Consider the following 17,442-nt stretch of genomic DNA (forward strand, 5'->3'; position numbering starts at 1 on the left):
ACCACTCCATGCATCCAAAGCAGGATGATGAATTAAATTTAGTTGTCCTAATTTTTTTTTAAAGATTTTATTTATTTATTTGACAGAGAGAGACACAGCGAGAGAGGGAACACAAGCAGGGGGACTGGGAGAGGGAGAAGCAGGCTTCCCGCTGAGCAGGGAGCCCAACATAGGGCTCAATCCCAGGACCCTGGGATCATGACCTGAGCCCAAGGCAGACGCTTAACTACTGAGCCACCCAGGTGCCCCTAGTTGTCATAATTCTTTATTCTACTTTAATCTGGGACAGTTCCTCAGTTTTTCTGTGCTGCTCAGGATACTGATGTTTTTGAATTAGCTAGTTATTTTGTAGAATGCCTCTGAATTTGAGTTTGTCTCGTTATAAGGAATCATCGGATTCAAGGATGCATTTTTGGCAGAGACGATGTTTTTTTGTTCTTCCCGTCCTTTGATCAACATTACTGGTGATACTAACTCTTATCACTCAATTCAGGTGGTTATTGCTAGCATTCTCTACTGTAAACTTACTACTTCCCCCTTTACAATTAATAAGAACTTACGCGGAGATTCATACTTTGTAAATATCCCATTCCTCACTAAACTTTCAACTCACAAGTTTTAGCATCCATGGATTATTCTTGCCTGAGTCCATCTGTGGTAGCTGCCTAACGGTGACTTTTCTAACATATTCATTCTTTCTATATTTTATCTATCTATCTATCTATCTATCTATCTATCTATCTATCTACTTACCTATCTACCGACTTACCTAAGTATGGATTTGTGGATGCTTACTTTCATTTGATTATAATCCTTTAATATAACTTCTGTTCTCAAGCTGTCAAATTCGTTTTTAAATAAGACATCATGAGGGCTAAACTGGCTTTTGAACCACCAGTTTGTGACCCATGCAAATCCTAGATGCACTGTTTGAATGGAAAGAGAACACTGAAGTGAATGTACATAATCCAAAATGGCAGAAAAACTCAAAATCATTCACTTGGCTTTAGACAGGAAGTATATGCTTTGTGTACTTGAAGTTGAATTCATTTAGCACAAGTATTTGAGAATTTCTTTGAAAACAAAATAAACACCATAGAGTGAAGACTTGATTCAGAAGACAGAAACTGATCAATTTCTAATGCTGTTTCCCATAATAAACACTATCCAAAAATGGTCAACTCTCACATTAATGGCAAGAAAGACACTACAAAAGTCCTCCAACAAATGTCTCCTTAAGTACAAGGAAAGGAAGATCCTACGACTCAAGTTTTGTAAATAAGAAGTTAAATGCTTAAAAACCAACTGAATAGTTCTCATAGAATGATAAATCTCTACATACAGAGATCTAAAAACATAATATTTGCATAGTGTTCATGCAACTTTCTAACCCTAATAACCTTATAAAGTAACTTACAATTCAGGCTCATCATGACACAAGATTGGTTTATATACATCCAAATAATCATGTGGGTAATTACTACAAACTTGTTAGAATACCAATAACAGGAACAGACCTTTCAAATCTTTTCAAGTTTGCCATAAATCAATTTCCCCTTTTAAAATAAGCAAATGATAAGGTAGATAGATAATAGGAGAAGTCAGTAAGTTTAAGTGAACACATTCTAAATAAGTTTCAGGCAATGTCATTTCTTCAAATCAAGGCTATTAACTAAAATATGATTTTTGAACTTTTCATCCAGAAAAGATATTTTCTGAACCAACTACATTTTAATCATGTGCAGGCAAAGTTATTTGAGCTGATGTGTTTTATTAAATCTTATATTTTTAAAACCTAAATGTGTGTCTTGATCTAATTTTCTTTCCAGAACTCTGGAAATTAACCAAAAACTTGCAGCAATCTAAGCAGCATTTAAAAAGCTAAATTTGGTATCACACACACTCCAAGTTAAAGGAAAGAAAATGACTATGGAAATCCCACTTCCTCCTCATATCTCATGCAAAGGAAGTCTGGTTCAAATCTACCCAGGCTACATAATAACTGCAGTTGAGAGATGAAATTTCCTTATAAATTGTCTGTGGAATGATATCCCTGTGTCCAGGATCCTATTCAAGATATTAATTTATAAAAGCGAACAATACATACCTATTCATCTCTTAAGATATAGATAGTCCTTCTCTTTGTTGTATCTTTATCATTCAACCACAAATAACAGAACTTAAGAGTTCTTTTTAAAAAAGGGACATTTCGAGGTGCCAGGGTGGCTGAGTTTGTTGGGTGTCTGACTCTTGGTTTTGGCTCAGGTCATGATCTCAGGGTCCTGAGATCAAGCACCGTGGCGGGCTCCACACTCAGCAGGGAGTCTGCTTGAGATTCTCCCTCCCTCTGCCCCTCCCCCCAATTTTTTTTTCTCTCTCTCTCTCAAATAAATAAATGAATCTTTAAAAAACAAAAACAAAAAAAAAGGGATGTTTCATGCTCTGTGCATGTTACTTCCATTGTTGGGAACACAATTCTCTGAAAATATTTCTACAAGTCAGGTGAATTTCTCAATACTTCTTTTATAAAACCTTTACTGATCTCCCCCCTCAAACACACTCTACCCCAGTTAGAGGATGCATTTTTGATGTTCCCCAACTGGAGCACAAACTATTCCCCCCATTAAGCTGTAAAACCCTTGAAACCAGAGATGATATGATATATATACTTCATGCTAACAAACCTCCCCTTAATTCCCTGAAATAAGCTACATAAAAAATGTTAAACATCAATTATACCTCAATTTAAAAAATGCTACAGAAGACACAGTTTGTCTAGGATCCAGTGACGTCTACACTGCAGAGGCTATTAAACTGAGACAAATCTGATTATAAGTACTATAAAGCTTCTTAGTATCTTTAAGTAAAATGGGCACAGCTGCTAGGCTTAATAAAATCTGGGCCTAAAAGCAAGACAGACAACAAACAGGTTTTCCTTAAAATGCTAACTCTAATGAATTAGTCATCAGATAATTTTCTTGGAAGAATCTAAGAGTTCACTGTGAAAGAATGCCACGACTTATCATCAATGTCTGCCATGAGAAAAAGAATGTTGGCATGTGTGCCACATATCTGCCATTCCAAGTTGCAATAACTTCAAAAGTCCCTTTGAGTACAATGACTATCTGTTAAATTGTGGGAGTTTTACTCTCATTTACAGTTAAGCAGTCAATTGTAAAATAAATGTTATGGAAACAAATCATACAAGTTTCAATGGTGCTGGAATTCTACAGAACAAATTTTAAGATTGAGGAATAGAAACCAAACGCTAGCTGGGATTCAGAAGTAAATAATTATACTTTTAATTATTATTTTAAAACATCTAATAATGAACAGTCTCCTTAAATACTGCTAATTCTGAATTTCACTGTCATCTGAACTAATCCAAAGCAGCAGCCTCTGATTCTGCAGTGGCAGATTTTAATTTCGATAAATCAGTTATTATGACATACTGCATCACAATGACGTTTCCTAAAAAATCTAGGAATATACCACATACTTAAAACAATGTTTTAAAATAACAAAATTCCAGTATATCAGCTTTCAAATACTTATGTGGCATCTCAATAGTGAGATTTTTACCTATAATTATTTTGTCTTAATTATTTAAAAAAACGGGGGGGTGTGTGTTCAAGAATACAGGTGTCTCATGTAGCAAACTGAATGTTTTGCATTTAATTGAAAGCACAGGTAAATTGAGGAGCTTGGGAAGATGGCAGAGTGAGAGGATCCTGAGCTCATCTCCTCCCATGGACACATCAGGACTATAACTACATACAGAGCAATTCACTCTGAAAAGGGCCCGAAGACCAGCATAAAAGCTTTTCCACAATAAAGATATAGAGAAAAGGCCAACTGAAAAGGGTAGAAGGGCATTGAGAAACATGATTGGGAACCGAACCCCTCAGCAGGGTGACCCCCAAACAGGAGTGTTATCTCAGGCAGAGTTCCACTGTGAGGAGTCAAAGGATCAAATCCCACATCAGGCACCCCCGCCCTGGGGGCGTGCATCAGGAAGACAAGCCCCCTTATACTGTCTGGCTTTGAAAATCAGGGAAACTTAACTCCAGGAGAATTGGAGGGCTACAGGAACCTTAGAGTTCACTCCTAAAGTGCCAGTGTACTATATCATTCAGGCTGGAACCCAGAAGAGAGGCAGCAGTTTGAAAAGTGTATGAGTTATAAGTGAAGGAGATTTACTGACTAATTTTAGGGTATGTGCCAGAAGGGCTGGAAGTGCAAGAACCTTCTCCAGGTACAAAGTGCCATTTTTCTTTCCCTCCTGTAGCCTACCTGACCTGATGCTTATGGAAGCCAGTTCTGACACTCTCCACTTACCTGGCTAGCACTGCTCAACCTGCTCTGGTGTTGCCACAAACAAGATGACCCTGTGGATGTGCCCCATCCAACCCACTTGCCCTGGCAGAAGCCCCTCCAAAGTGGCTTCATGCCACACCATTCCACCAGGCAGCCTCAGTTATGACCTGCCAACACAACTACTCAGCAGCAGTGGCTGAACTGGCACCCCGCCCACCAGTATGACAACTGGGCCTCTGAGCAAGCTGGTCTGGGGCCCGGTCCTGACCACCAGCTCTCCTGCAGCAGTCAGGGCTTAGCTACAACAGAAGGGTAAACAGGCCACCTAGGGGACACCCATGGACACCTGATTCTGGTGACCGGGAGTACTGTGCTATAGGGCACCACAAAATGTCTTCTATACAAGGCCACTACATTTAACATCAGGAGACACAGCTGACCTACCTAATAAACAGGAATAGAGTCAAACAAAATGAGAGACAGAGAAGTATGCTCCAAACGAAAGAACAAGACAAAACATAAGGAAAAGAACCAAACAAAATGGAGATAAGCAATCTACTTGATAAAGAATTATCTAAAGTAATGGTCATAAAGATGTTCACTGGACTTAAGTGTAGAATGGATAAACTAAGGGGCGCCTGGCTGGCTTAGCAGTTAGAGTGTGTGACTCTTGATCTTGGGGTTGTAGGTTCAAGCCCCACTTTGGATGTAGAGATTACTTAAAAACAGAAGTATTAAAAAAGAAAAAAAGTACAGTGACAAACTCTGAGAATTTCAACAAAGAGACAGAAAATATAAAATGAACCAATCAGAGCTGAAGAATACAATAACTGAAATGAAAAATACACAACATCAGGTTAGAGAATGCAGAAGAATGGATCAGTGAGCTGGCAGACAGGGTAGTGGAAACACCCAAGATGAAGAGGGGGGAGAAAAAAAACCTTGAAAAATGACAGTAAGTTATGGGACTTCTGGGACAAGATTAAGTGTACTAACATTCACATTATACTGTTCCCAGAGGAGACGAGAGAGAGGAAGCAGCAGAAAACTTATTTGAAGAAATAATAGCTGAAAACGTCCCTAACCTGGGAGAGGAAACAGACATCAGGGTTTAGGAACCACAGAAAGCCACAAACAAGATGACCTCAAGGAGGTCCACGCTAAGACAGACAAAAACTAAAATATCAAAATAATTAAGGATAAAAAAGAGAATTTTAAAAGTGGCCTTGTATAGAAGACAAAAGCAACTAGCAACATACAAGAGAAACCCCATAAGGCTATCAGATTATTTTTCAGCAGAAACTTTGTAGGCTAGAAGAAAGTGGCATGAAAGGAAAAAAAACAACAACCAAGAATACTATTTCCAGGAAGACCATGATTCAGAACTGAAGGAGAGATAAAGAGTTTCCCAAACAAATAACCCCTCACAACCCTGAGTTCAAGACCTAAGCTGAGACCAAGAGTCAAACACTTAACCAACTTGAGCCAACCAGTCGTCCCAATAATTGTAAATTTATATGCATCCAACACAGGGGCACTTACATATATAAAACAAGTATTAAGAGACACAACGGGAGAAAGTGACAGTAATACAATAATAGTAGGAAATTTTAACATTTACATCAATAGATAGATCATCTAGAGAGAAAACCAATCAGGAAACAGTTGCTTTGAAAAACACATTAGACGAGATAGACTAAACAGATATATACAAAATGTTCCATTCAAAAATAGCAGAATAACACATAATTTTCAAGTGCACATGGGATATTTTCCAGGACAGATCATATTAGGCCACAAAACAAGTCTCAATAAATTTAAAAAGGCAGAAATCATAGCAAGCATCTTTTCCAACCACAGTGGTATTAAACTAAAATTACAAAGAAAAAACATAAATACAAGGAGACCAAACAACATGTTACAAAACAACTGAGTCAACAAAGAAATCAAAGAGAAAAAAAAATACCTTGAGACAAATCAATATGGAAACACAACAATTCAAAATCTTTGGGATGCAGCTAAAGCAGTACTTAGAGGTAAGTTTATAGTGGGATACAGGCCTATCTCGAGAAACAAGAAAAATATCAAACAATCTAACCTTACACCTAAAGGAACTAGAAAAATAACAGGGACGCCTGGGTGGTTTAGTCAGTTGAGCGGCTGCCTTTGGCTTGGGTCATGATCCAAGGGTCCTGGGATCGAGCCCCGCATTGGGCTCCCTGCTCAGCAAGAGCCTGCTTCTCCCTCTCCCTCTGCCTGCCACTGTGCCTACTTGTGCTCGCTCTCTGTCAAATAAATTAAAATCTTAAAAAAAAAAAAAAAAAAGAACAAAACCCAAAGTTAGTAGGAAAAAAATAAAGGTCAGAGTGGAAATAAGTGAAATAGAGTCTTTAAAAAACAACAGAGAGGAGCAATAAAACTAAGAGCTGGTTCTTTCAAAAGATAAACAAAATCGATAAACTTTTAGCCAGACTCATCAAGAACAGAGAGAGATGACTCAAATAAATGAAGTCAGAAATAAGACAGAAGTTACAACCAACACCAAAAAATAACAGTAATAGAGTAGTCAAAAAAATTATATGCCAACAATTGGACAATATATAAGAAACAGATAAACTAGAAACATACAATCTTCCAAGAGTGAATCAAGAAGAAATAGAAAATGTGAACAGACCAATTACTAGTACTGAAATTGAACTGATAATCAAAAAACTCCAAACAAATGAAAGTCTAAGACTAAATGGCTTCACAGGTACATTATACCAAACATTTAAAAGAGAGTTAATATCTATTCTTTGTCAAATTATTTAAAAAAAATTGAAGAGGAAGGAATGCTTCCAAATTCATTCTATGAGGCCAGCATAATCAAAATTCTTAAAACACACGGAGACACTACTAAAAAAGAAAATTACAAGCCTGTGTCTGTGATGAACACTGATGTAGAAATCCACAACAAAGTATTAGCAACTGACTTCAACAATACATTGAAAGTAGCATTCACCATATCAAGTGAGATTTGTTCCAGGGATGTAAGGATGGTTCAATATCCATAAATCAATCAACATGATACACTACATTTACAAAAGGAAGGATAAAAATCGTATCATTTCCACAGATGAAAAAAAGCACATAACAAAATACAACAGAATCTGTTCATGATGATAATGCTCAACAAAACAGGATAGAGGGAACATACTTCAACATAATACACATAACAAACCCAAGCTAATACCATTCTCAATAGTAAAAAGCTGAAAAGTTTTCCAAGATGAGGAAGAAGGCAAACATGACTATTCTCGCCATTTTTATTCAACATAGTATTGGAAATCCTAGCCACAGCAATCAGACATAAAAAAGAAATAAAAGGCATCCAAATTGGTAAGAAGTAAAACTGTCACCATTTGCAAATGACACAGTATTATATATAGAAAGCCATAAGACTCTACCAAAAATTGTTAGAATAAATTTACTGAAGTTGCAGCAGGATCAGTAGTATCTGTTACACTTCTCTACATTGATAACTATAAAAAAGAGACATTAAGAAAACAATCCCATTTACAATTGCATCAAAAAGAATAAAACATCTAGGAATAAAGTTAACCAAAAAGGCGAAAAGTCCTGTACTCTGAAGACTGTAATACAATGATGAAAGAAACTGAAGATGACACAAAGAAAGGATAGATATACTATAACTCAAGGACTAAAAGAATACTGTTCAAATGTCTATACCACTCGGGGCGTCTGGGTGGCTCAGTTGGTTAAATGTCTGCCTTCGGCTCAGGTCATGATCCTGGGGTCCTGGGATGGAGCCCCGTGTGGGCTCTGCTGCTCCCTCTCCCTCTGCCCCTCCCCCTGCTCATGCTCTCTCTAATAAATAAATAATATCTCAAAAAAAAAAGTCTATACCACTCAAAACAATCTACAGATTCAATGCAATCCTTATCAAAATACAAACAGTATTTTTCAAAGAACTAAAATACATAATCCTAAAATTTATGTAGAATCACAAAGATCTTGATGCAGAATCATCAAGCCAAATAGCCAAAGCAATCTTCAGAAAGAAGAAAAAAGCTGGAGCTCAACACAATTGCAGATTTCAAACTATACTACAAAGTAATAATAATCAAAACAGTTATGGTACTGGCACAAAAGCAGATCAATGGAACAGAACAGAGAGTCCAGAAATAAACCCACCATTATATGGTCAATTAACCTAAGAAAAATCAGGTAATAAGAATGTACAATGTGGAAAAGAGAGTCTGAGCGACAAATGGTGCTGAGAAAACTGGACAGTCACATGCAAAAGAATTAAACTGGACTACTTTCCTAAACCATATAAAAAAAAAAAAACACCTCAAAATGGATTAAAGACCTAAATGTAAGACCTGAAACTCCTAAAAGAAGGAGCAGTTGGGTGGCTCAGTTGGTTAAGCGTCTGACTCCTGGTTTCAGCTCAGTTCATGAGATGGAGCCCCATGTCCGGCTCCCTGCTGGGCACAGAGCCTGATTAAGATTCTCTCTCCCTTTCTGTCCCTCCCCCACCCCCACTCACATTCTATTAAAAATAAAAACAAAAACAATTTAAAAAAAACCTCCTAAAAAGAAAATAGGTAGTGTTGCATTAGCAATATTTTTTTTGGATCAGGCTCCTCAGGCAAAGGCAACAAAACCAAAAATAAACAAAAGGGTCTACATCAAACTATAAAACTTTTGCACAGCAAAGGAAACCATCCACAAAATGAAAAGGCAACCTACTTGATGGGAGAAGATATCTACAAATGATATATCTAGTAAAAGGCTAAAAAAAAAAAAAAAAAAACTCGTAAAACTAAACACACACACAAAATATGACTAAAAAATAGGCAGAGAACCTGAACAGACAGGCTTCCAAAGAAGGTATTCAAATAGCTGACACACACATGAAAAGATGCTCAGTATCGGGGAAGGAGCAAGATGGCAGAGGAGTAGGAGACCTGGATTTCATCTGGTCCTGGGAATTCAGCTGGATAGGGATCAAACCATTCTGAACATCTATGAACTCAACAGGAGATCGAAGAAAAGAATAGCAACAACTCTCTGAACAGAAAAGCGACCACTTTCTGGAAGGTAGGACATGCGGAGAAGTGAATCCGAGGCAATATTTGGGAAGACAGACGGCGGGGGAGGGGGCCTCCGTCGGCCACTTCTGGCAAGTGAAAGAGCTGCAAAGCAAAAAATCGCGACTTTTAGAAGTCTGCTCCGCTGAGGGACGTCGCTCCAGTGGCTAACCAGGGGTGGAACCCTCTCTGGGACACTCTGTTCTCAGGACCCTCGGGGTCACAGGAAGACCAGGGGTGCCTGAGTGGGGCAGAGCTCCCAGGTATCGGAGCAGGGAAGCCGGCTAGAGGTGGAGCCAAGGAGCGGGCTCTCAGCTCGGGGTTGCCATAAACTGTGATCCGCGGCACAGTCGGGCCATTGCTCTTCCAGCAGGGACCCAACAAGCGGCAGATCAGGGGAGACTCCCCTTCCTCCCCTGGGAGGAGCGGATGGGAGCGCACCACAGGGATCTGCTGGGTTTGGAGACTCCATACGGGGTTGGGTGCCAGAGACAGAAACGCTCAGTCACAGGCCGGGTGAGCACAGAGTGCGGCCAGAGACCGGTGAGACGGGAGCGACTGACTGCTTTTCTCTGGGGGCTCACTGAGGAGCGGGGCCCCAAGTTCTCAGCTCCTCAGGGGCGGAGTTTGGGGGGCCGCCATTTTCACTCTCATCCTCTAAAGCTGTACGGAAAGCTTGCAGGGAACAAAAGCTCCCGAGAACAAACACAAGCAGATGACTTAGCCCGGACCGGCAAGGGTGGGGCAATTCCGCCTCTGGCAAAGACATTTGGGAACCATGGCAACAGGCCCCTCCCCCAGAAGATCAACAAGAACAGCCAGCCAAGACCAAGTTTACCGATCAATGTGAACGGCAGAACTCCAGTGCTAGTGGAATACTAAACATAGAATTCATGGCTTTTTTCCCATGATTCCTTAGTCTTTAAAAGTTAATTTTTTTTAAATGTCTTTTTTTTTTAATTTTTCTTTTTCCCTTTTTTAGCCTACATCTTATCAATCCCCTTTTTTTTTTTTTTAAAGATTTTATTTATTTATTTGACAGAGACACAGCGAGAGAGGGAACACAAGCAGGGGGAGTGGGAGAGGGAGAAGCAGGCTTCCCGCTGAGCAGGGAGCCCGATGTGGGGCTCGATCCCAGGACCCTGGGACCATGACCAGAGCCGAAGGCAGACGCTTAACGACTGAGCCACCCAGGCGCCCCTATCAATCCCTTTTTTAAAAAACATTTTTATTTTTCATTTTTAGAGTCATATTCTATCCCTTCATAGTAGTTACCCTTATTTTTGGTGTATATATATATGTGTATATATATATATAAGTTGTTCTCTCTTTAAAATTTTGGGATACAGTTTCTTCTAACAGATCAAAATATACCCTAAATCTCTAGTGTATGGCTTTGTTCCAGTCTCCTGCCTGATCACATTCTCTCCCTTTTCTCTTTTTTTTTTTTAAATCCTCTTTTTTTCTTATTTCAACCAACTTCTTATCAATTCCTTTTATAAAATCATTTATAATTTTCATCTTTACAGTCATATTCCATCCCTTCATCGTATTAACCCTTATTTTTGTACATATATAAGTTTTTCTTTCTTTAAAATTTTGGGAGGCACTTTCTTCTACCAGACCAAAATACAAGCAAAATCTAGTGTGGCACTGATCTATGCACCAGCCTGATCATATTTGATCATATTCTGTTTTCTTTGTTTTGTTTTGGTTTGTTTCTCTTTATCTTTTTCTTTTTTTTTTCTTTTTTCTTTCTTTCCCTTTCTTTTCCCCGGTTTCAGGTCTTTTCGGATTTGTTTACTGTATATTTTCTAGAGACGTTGTTACCCTGTTAGCATTTTGTTCTCTCATTCATCTGTTCTCCTCTGGACAAAATGACAAGATGGAAAAAATCACCTCAACAAAAAGAACAAGAGGCAGTACCGACTGTGAGGGACCTAATCAATATGGACATTGGTAAGATGTCAGAACTAGAGTTCAGAATCATGATTTTAAAGATACTACCTGGGCTTGAAAAAAGCATGGAAGTTATTAGAGAAACCATTTCTGGAGAAATAAAAGAACTAAAATCTAACCAAGTCGAAATCAAAAAGGCTATTAATGAGGTGCAATAAAAAATGGAGGCTCTAACTGCTAGGATAAATGAGGCAGAAGAGAGAATCAGTGATATAGAAGACCAAATGATGGAAAATAAAGAAGCTGAGAAAAAGAGAGATAAACAACTACTGGATCACGAGGGCAGAATTCGAGAGATAAGTGATACCACAAGACGAAACAACATTAGAATAACTGGGATCCCAGAAGAAGAAGAAAGAGAGAGAGGGGCAGAATGTATATTGGAACAAATTATAGCAGAGAACTTCCCTAATTTGGGGAAGGAAACAGGCATCAAAATCCAGGAGGCACAGAGAACCCCTCTCAAAATCAATAAAAATACATCAACACCCCAACATCTAACATTAAAACTTAGGAGTCTCAGAGACAAAGAAAAATCCTGAAAGCAGCTTGGGAGAAGAGATCTGTAACCTACAATGGTAGAAACATTAGATTGGCAACAGACCTATCCACAGAGACCTGGCAGGCCAGAAAGGACTGGCAGGATATATTCAGAGCACTAAATGAGAAAAATATGCAGCCAAGAATCCTATATCCAGCTAGGCTGTCATTGAAAATTGAAGGAGAGATAAAAAGCTTCCAGGACAAACAAAAACTAAAGGAATTTGCAAACACGAAACCAGCCCTACAACAAATATTGAAAGGGGTCCTCTAAGCAAAGAGAGAGCCTAAAAACAACATAGACCAGAAAGGAACACAGACAATATACAGTAACAGTCACCTTACAGGCAATACAATGGCACTAAATTCATATCTTTCAATAGTTACCCTGAATGTAAATGGGCTAAATGCCCCAATCAAAAGACACAGGCTATCAGATTGGATTAAAAAACAAGACCCATCGATTTGCTGTCTGCAAGAGACTCATTTTAGAACCAAAGACACCCCCAGACTGAAAGTCAGGGGGGTGAAAAACCATTTACCATGCTAATGGACACCAAAAGAAAGCTGGGGTGGCAATCCTTATATCAGACAAATTAGATTTTAAACCAAAGACTGTAATAAGAGATGAGGAAGGACACTATATCCTACTTAAAGGGTCTATCCAACAAGAAGATCTAACAATTGTAAGTATCTATGCCCCTAACATGGAAGCAGCCAATTATATAAGGCACTTAAAAACAAATAAAAGAAACACATTGACAACAATACAATAATAGTGGGGGACTTTAACACCCCTCACTGAAATGGACAGATCATCTAAGCAAAAGATCAACAAGGAAATAAAGACTAAATGACACATTGGACCAAACGGACTTCACAGATGTATTCAGAACATTCCATCCCAAAGCAATGGAATACACATTCTTCTCTAGTGCCCATGGAACATTCTCCAGAATAGATCACATCCTAGGTCACAAATCAGGTCTCAACCGGTACCAAAAGACTGGGATCATTCCCTGCATATTTTCAGACCACAATGCTTTGAAACTAGAACTCAATCACAAGAGGAAAGTCGGAAAGATCTCAAATACATGGAGGCTAAAGAGCATCCTACTAAAGAATGAATGGGTCAACCAGGAAATTAAAGAAGAATTTAAAAAATTCATGGAAATGAATGGAAATGAAATTCATGGAAATGAAAATGAAAACACAACTGTTCAAAATCTTTGGGATGCAGCAAAGGCAGTCCTAAGAGGAAAGTATACAGCAATACAAGCCTTTCTCAAGAAACTAGAAAGGTCTCAAATACACAACTTAACCGTACACCTAAAGGAGCTGGAGAAAGAACAGCAAATAAAGCCTAAACCCAGCAGGAGAAGAGAAATAATAAAGATCAGAGAAGAAATCAATGAAATAGAAACCAAAAGAACAGTAGAACAGATCAACGAAACTAGGAGCTGGTTCTTTGAAAGAATTAACAAGATTGATAAACCCCTGGCCAGACTTACCAAAAAGAAAAGAGAAAGGACCCAAATAAACAAAATCATGAATGAAAGAGGAGAGATCACAACCAACACCAAAGAAATACAAACAATTATAAGAACATATTATGAGCAACTATATGCCAGCAAATTCGATAATCTGGAAGAAATGGATGCATTCCTAGAGATATATCAACTACCAAAACTGAACCAGGAAGAAACAGAAAACCTGAACAGACCTATAACCACTAAGGAAACTGAAGCAGCAATCAAAAATCTCCCAACAAACAAAAGCCCAGGGCCAGATGGCTTCCCAGGGGAATTCTACCAAACATTTAAAGAAGAATTAATACCTATTCTTCTGAAACTGTTCCAAAAAATTGAAATGGAAGGAAAACTTCCAAACTCGTTTTATGAGGCCACCATTACCTTGATCCCCAAACCAGACAAAGACCCCATCAAAAAGGAGAATTACAGACCAATATCCTTGATGAACACGGATGCAAAAATTCTCACCAAAATACTAGCCAATAGGATCCAACTGTACATTAAAAGGATTATTCACCACGACCAAGTAGGATTTATCCCTGGGCTGCAAGGTTGGTTCAACATCCGCAAATCAATCAATGTGATACAATACATTAATAAAAGAAAGAACAAGAACCATATGATCCTCTCAATAGATGCAGAAAAAGCATTTGACAAAGTACAGCATCCTTTCTTGAGCAAAACTCTTCAGAGTATAGGGATTGAGGGTACATACCTCAATATCATAAAAGCCATCTATGAAAAACCCACAGCGAATATCATTGTCAATGGGGAAAAACTGAGAGCTTTCCCACTAAGGTCAGGAACACGGCAGGGATGTCCACTATCACCACTGCTATTCAACATAGTATTAGAAGTCCTAGCCACAGCAATCAGACAGCAAAAAGAAATAAAAGGCATCCAAATAGGCAAAGAAGAAGTCAAACTCTCACTCTTTGCAGATGATATGATACTTTATGTGGAAAACCCAAAAGACTCCACCCCAAAACTGCTAGAACTCATACAGGAATTCAGTAAAGTGGCAGGATATAAAATCAATGCATAGAATTCAGTGGCATTCCTATTCACCAACAAGACAGAAGAAAGAGAAATTAAGGAGTCGATCCCATTTACAATTGCACCCAAAACCATAAGATACCTAGGAATAAATCTAACCAAAGAGGCAAAGGATTGGTACTCAGAAAACTATAGAATACTCATGAAAGAAATTGAGGAAGGCACAAAGAAATGGAAAAACGTTCCATGCTCATGGATTGGAAGAGCAAATATTGTGAAGATGTCAATGCTACCTAGAATAATCTACACATTTAATGCAATCCCCATCAAAATACCATCCACTTTTTTCAAAGAAATGGAACAAATAATCCTAAAATTTATATGGAACCAGAAAAGACCCCGAATAGCCAGAGGAATGTTGAAAAAGAAAAGCAAAGCTGGCGGCATCACAATTCCGGACTTCAAGCTCTAGTATAAAGCTGTAATCATCAAGACAGTATGGTACTGGCACAAAAATAGACACATAGATCAATGGAACAGAACAGAGCCCAGAAATGGACCCTCAACTCTATGGTCAACTAATCTTCGACAAAGCAGGAAACAATGTCCAATGGAAAAAAGACAGTCTCTTCAACACATGGTATTGGGAAAATTGGACAGCCACATGCAGAAGAATGAAACCGGACCATTTCCTTACACCAAACACAAAAATAGACTCAAAATGGTTGAAAGACCTCAATGTGAGACAGGAGTCCATCAAAATCCTAAAGGAGAACACAGGCAGCAACCTCTTCGACCTCAGCCGCAGTAACTTCTTCCTAGAAACATTGCCAAAGGCAAGGGAAGCAAGAGCAAGAGCAAAAATGAACTATTGGGACTTCATCAAGATAAAAAGCTTTTGCACAGCTAAAGAAACAGTCAAAAAAACCGGAAGACAACCGACAGAATGGGAGAAGATATTTGCAAATGACATATCAGATAAAGGGCTAGTATCCAAAATCTATAAAGAACTTATGAAACTCAACACCCAAAGAACAAATGATCCAATCAAGAAATGGGCAGAAGACATGAACAGACATTTTTCCAAAGAAGACACCCAAATGGCCAACAGACACATGAAAAAGTGCTCAACATCGCTCAGCATCAGGGAAATCCAAATCAAAACCTCAATGAGATATCACCTCACACCAGTCAGAATGGCTAAAATTAACAAGTCAGGAAATGACAGATGTTGGCGGGGATGCAGAGAAAGGGGAACCCGCCTACACTGTTGGTGGGAATGCTGGCTGGTGCAGCCACTCTGGAAAACAATACGGAGGTTCCTCAAAAAGCTGAAAACAGAGCTACCATACCATCCAGGAATTGCACTATTGAGTATTTAACCCCAAGGATACAAATGTAGGGATCCAAAGGGGTATGTGCACCCCGATGTTTATAGCAGCAATGTCCACAATAGCCAAACTGTGGAAAGAGCCAAGATGTCCATCGACAGATGAATGGATAGAGAAGATGTGGTATATATATACAATGGAATATTATGCAGCCATCAAAAGGAATGAAGTCTTGCCATTTGCAACGATGTGGATGGAACTGGAGGGTATTATGCTGAGTGAAATAAGTCAATCAGAGGAAAACATGTATCATATGACCTCACTGATATGAGGAATTCTTAATCTCAGGAAACAAACTGAGGGTTGCTGGAGTGGGGGGTGGGGTGGGAGGCATGGGGTGGCTGGGTGATAAGACACTGGGGAGGGTATATGCTGTGGTGAGTGCTGTGAATTGTGTAAGACTGTTGAATCATAGACCTGTACCTCTGAAACAAATATTATATTTTAAAAAAAAAAAGAAGAAGATAGCAGGAGGGGAAGAATGAAGGTGGGGAAATCGGAGGGGGAGACGAATCATGAGAGACTATGGACTCTGAGAAACAAACTGAGGGTTCTAGAGGGGAGGGGGGTGGGGGGATGGGTTAGCCTGGTGACGGGTATTAAAGAGGGCATGTTCTGCATGGAGCACTGGGTGTTAGACACAAACAATGAATCATGGAACACTACATCAAAAACTAATGATGTAATGTATGGTGATTAACATAATAAAAAAAATCATATTTGAAAAAAAAAAAAAGATGCTCAGTGTCACTGATCGTCAGGAAAATGCAAATCAAAACCACAATGAAATATCACTACCCACCTCTGAGAATGCCTAGTATCACAAAGATAAGAAGTAAGTGTTGCTAAGGATGTGGAGAAAAGGGAACCCTCATGCGCTGTTGTTGAGAATGTAAATGGGTACAGCCACTGTGGAAAACAATGTGGCAGCTCCTCAAAAATTAGCAATAGAAATATTATATGATCCAATAATTCCACTTCTGGGTATCAACCCTAAAAAAATGAATACACTAATTTGAAAAGATATATGCACCCTATGTTTATCGCAGCATTATATACAACAGCCAAGATATAAAAGCAATCTGTCCATTACTAGATGAATGGATAAAGAATAGAATATGTGTTACACACACACACAGTAATATTACTCAGACATAAAAAAGAATGAAATCTTGTCATTGCAACAATATGGATGGATGCAAATCTTGTCATGTGCATGCAACATGGTTATTATGTTAAAAGCGAGAGAGGGAACACAAGCAGGGGGAGTGGGAGAGGGAGAAGCAGGCTTCCCACAGAGCTGGGAGCCCAATGCGGGGCTGAATCCCAGGACCCTACGATCATGACCTGAGCAAAGGCAGACGCTTAACGACTGAGCCACCCAGGTGCCCCTTTTTGAGCATTTCTAGTATATATAAATGTTGGTCGCTGTGTTGCACCCCTCAGATTAATATAATATTATATGTCAACTATGCTTCAACTAAAATTCTGTTAAAAGCACATGTAAATTAAATGGTTGCAACTTAGGAAACTTATGCAGGGTTTTTAATTATCAAATTACTGCTTCAGTATTTCATAGGAATGTAATAAACAGCATGGATGATGTAAAAC

The 17,442-nt window shown here is 38.8% G+C and overlaps 1 protein-coding gene across 1 annotated transcript in view; it reads right to left on the reverse strand.

Annotated features, from left to right (window-relative positions):
• The window catches only part of MTREX (Mtr4 exosome RNA helicase), a 114,759-nt gene that overhangs the window by 28,388 nt on the left and 68,929 nt on the right, over positions 1-17,442 (reverse strand). The window lies entirely within an intron of this gene.

The sequence above is a fragment of the Phoca vitulina genome, unplaced genomic scaffold, assembly GCF_004348235.1.
Source record: "Phoca vitulina isolate PV1807 unplaced genomic scaffold, GSC_HSeal_1.0 scaffold6, whole genome shotgun sequence".
NCBI classification, from domain to species: Eukaryota; Metazoa; Chordata; class Mammalia; order Carnivora; family Phocidae; genus Phoca; species Phoca vitulina.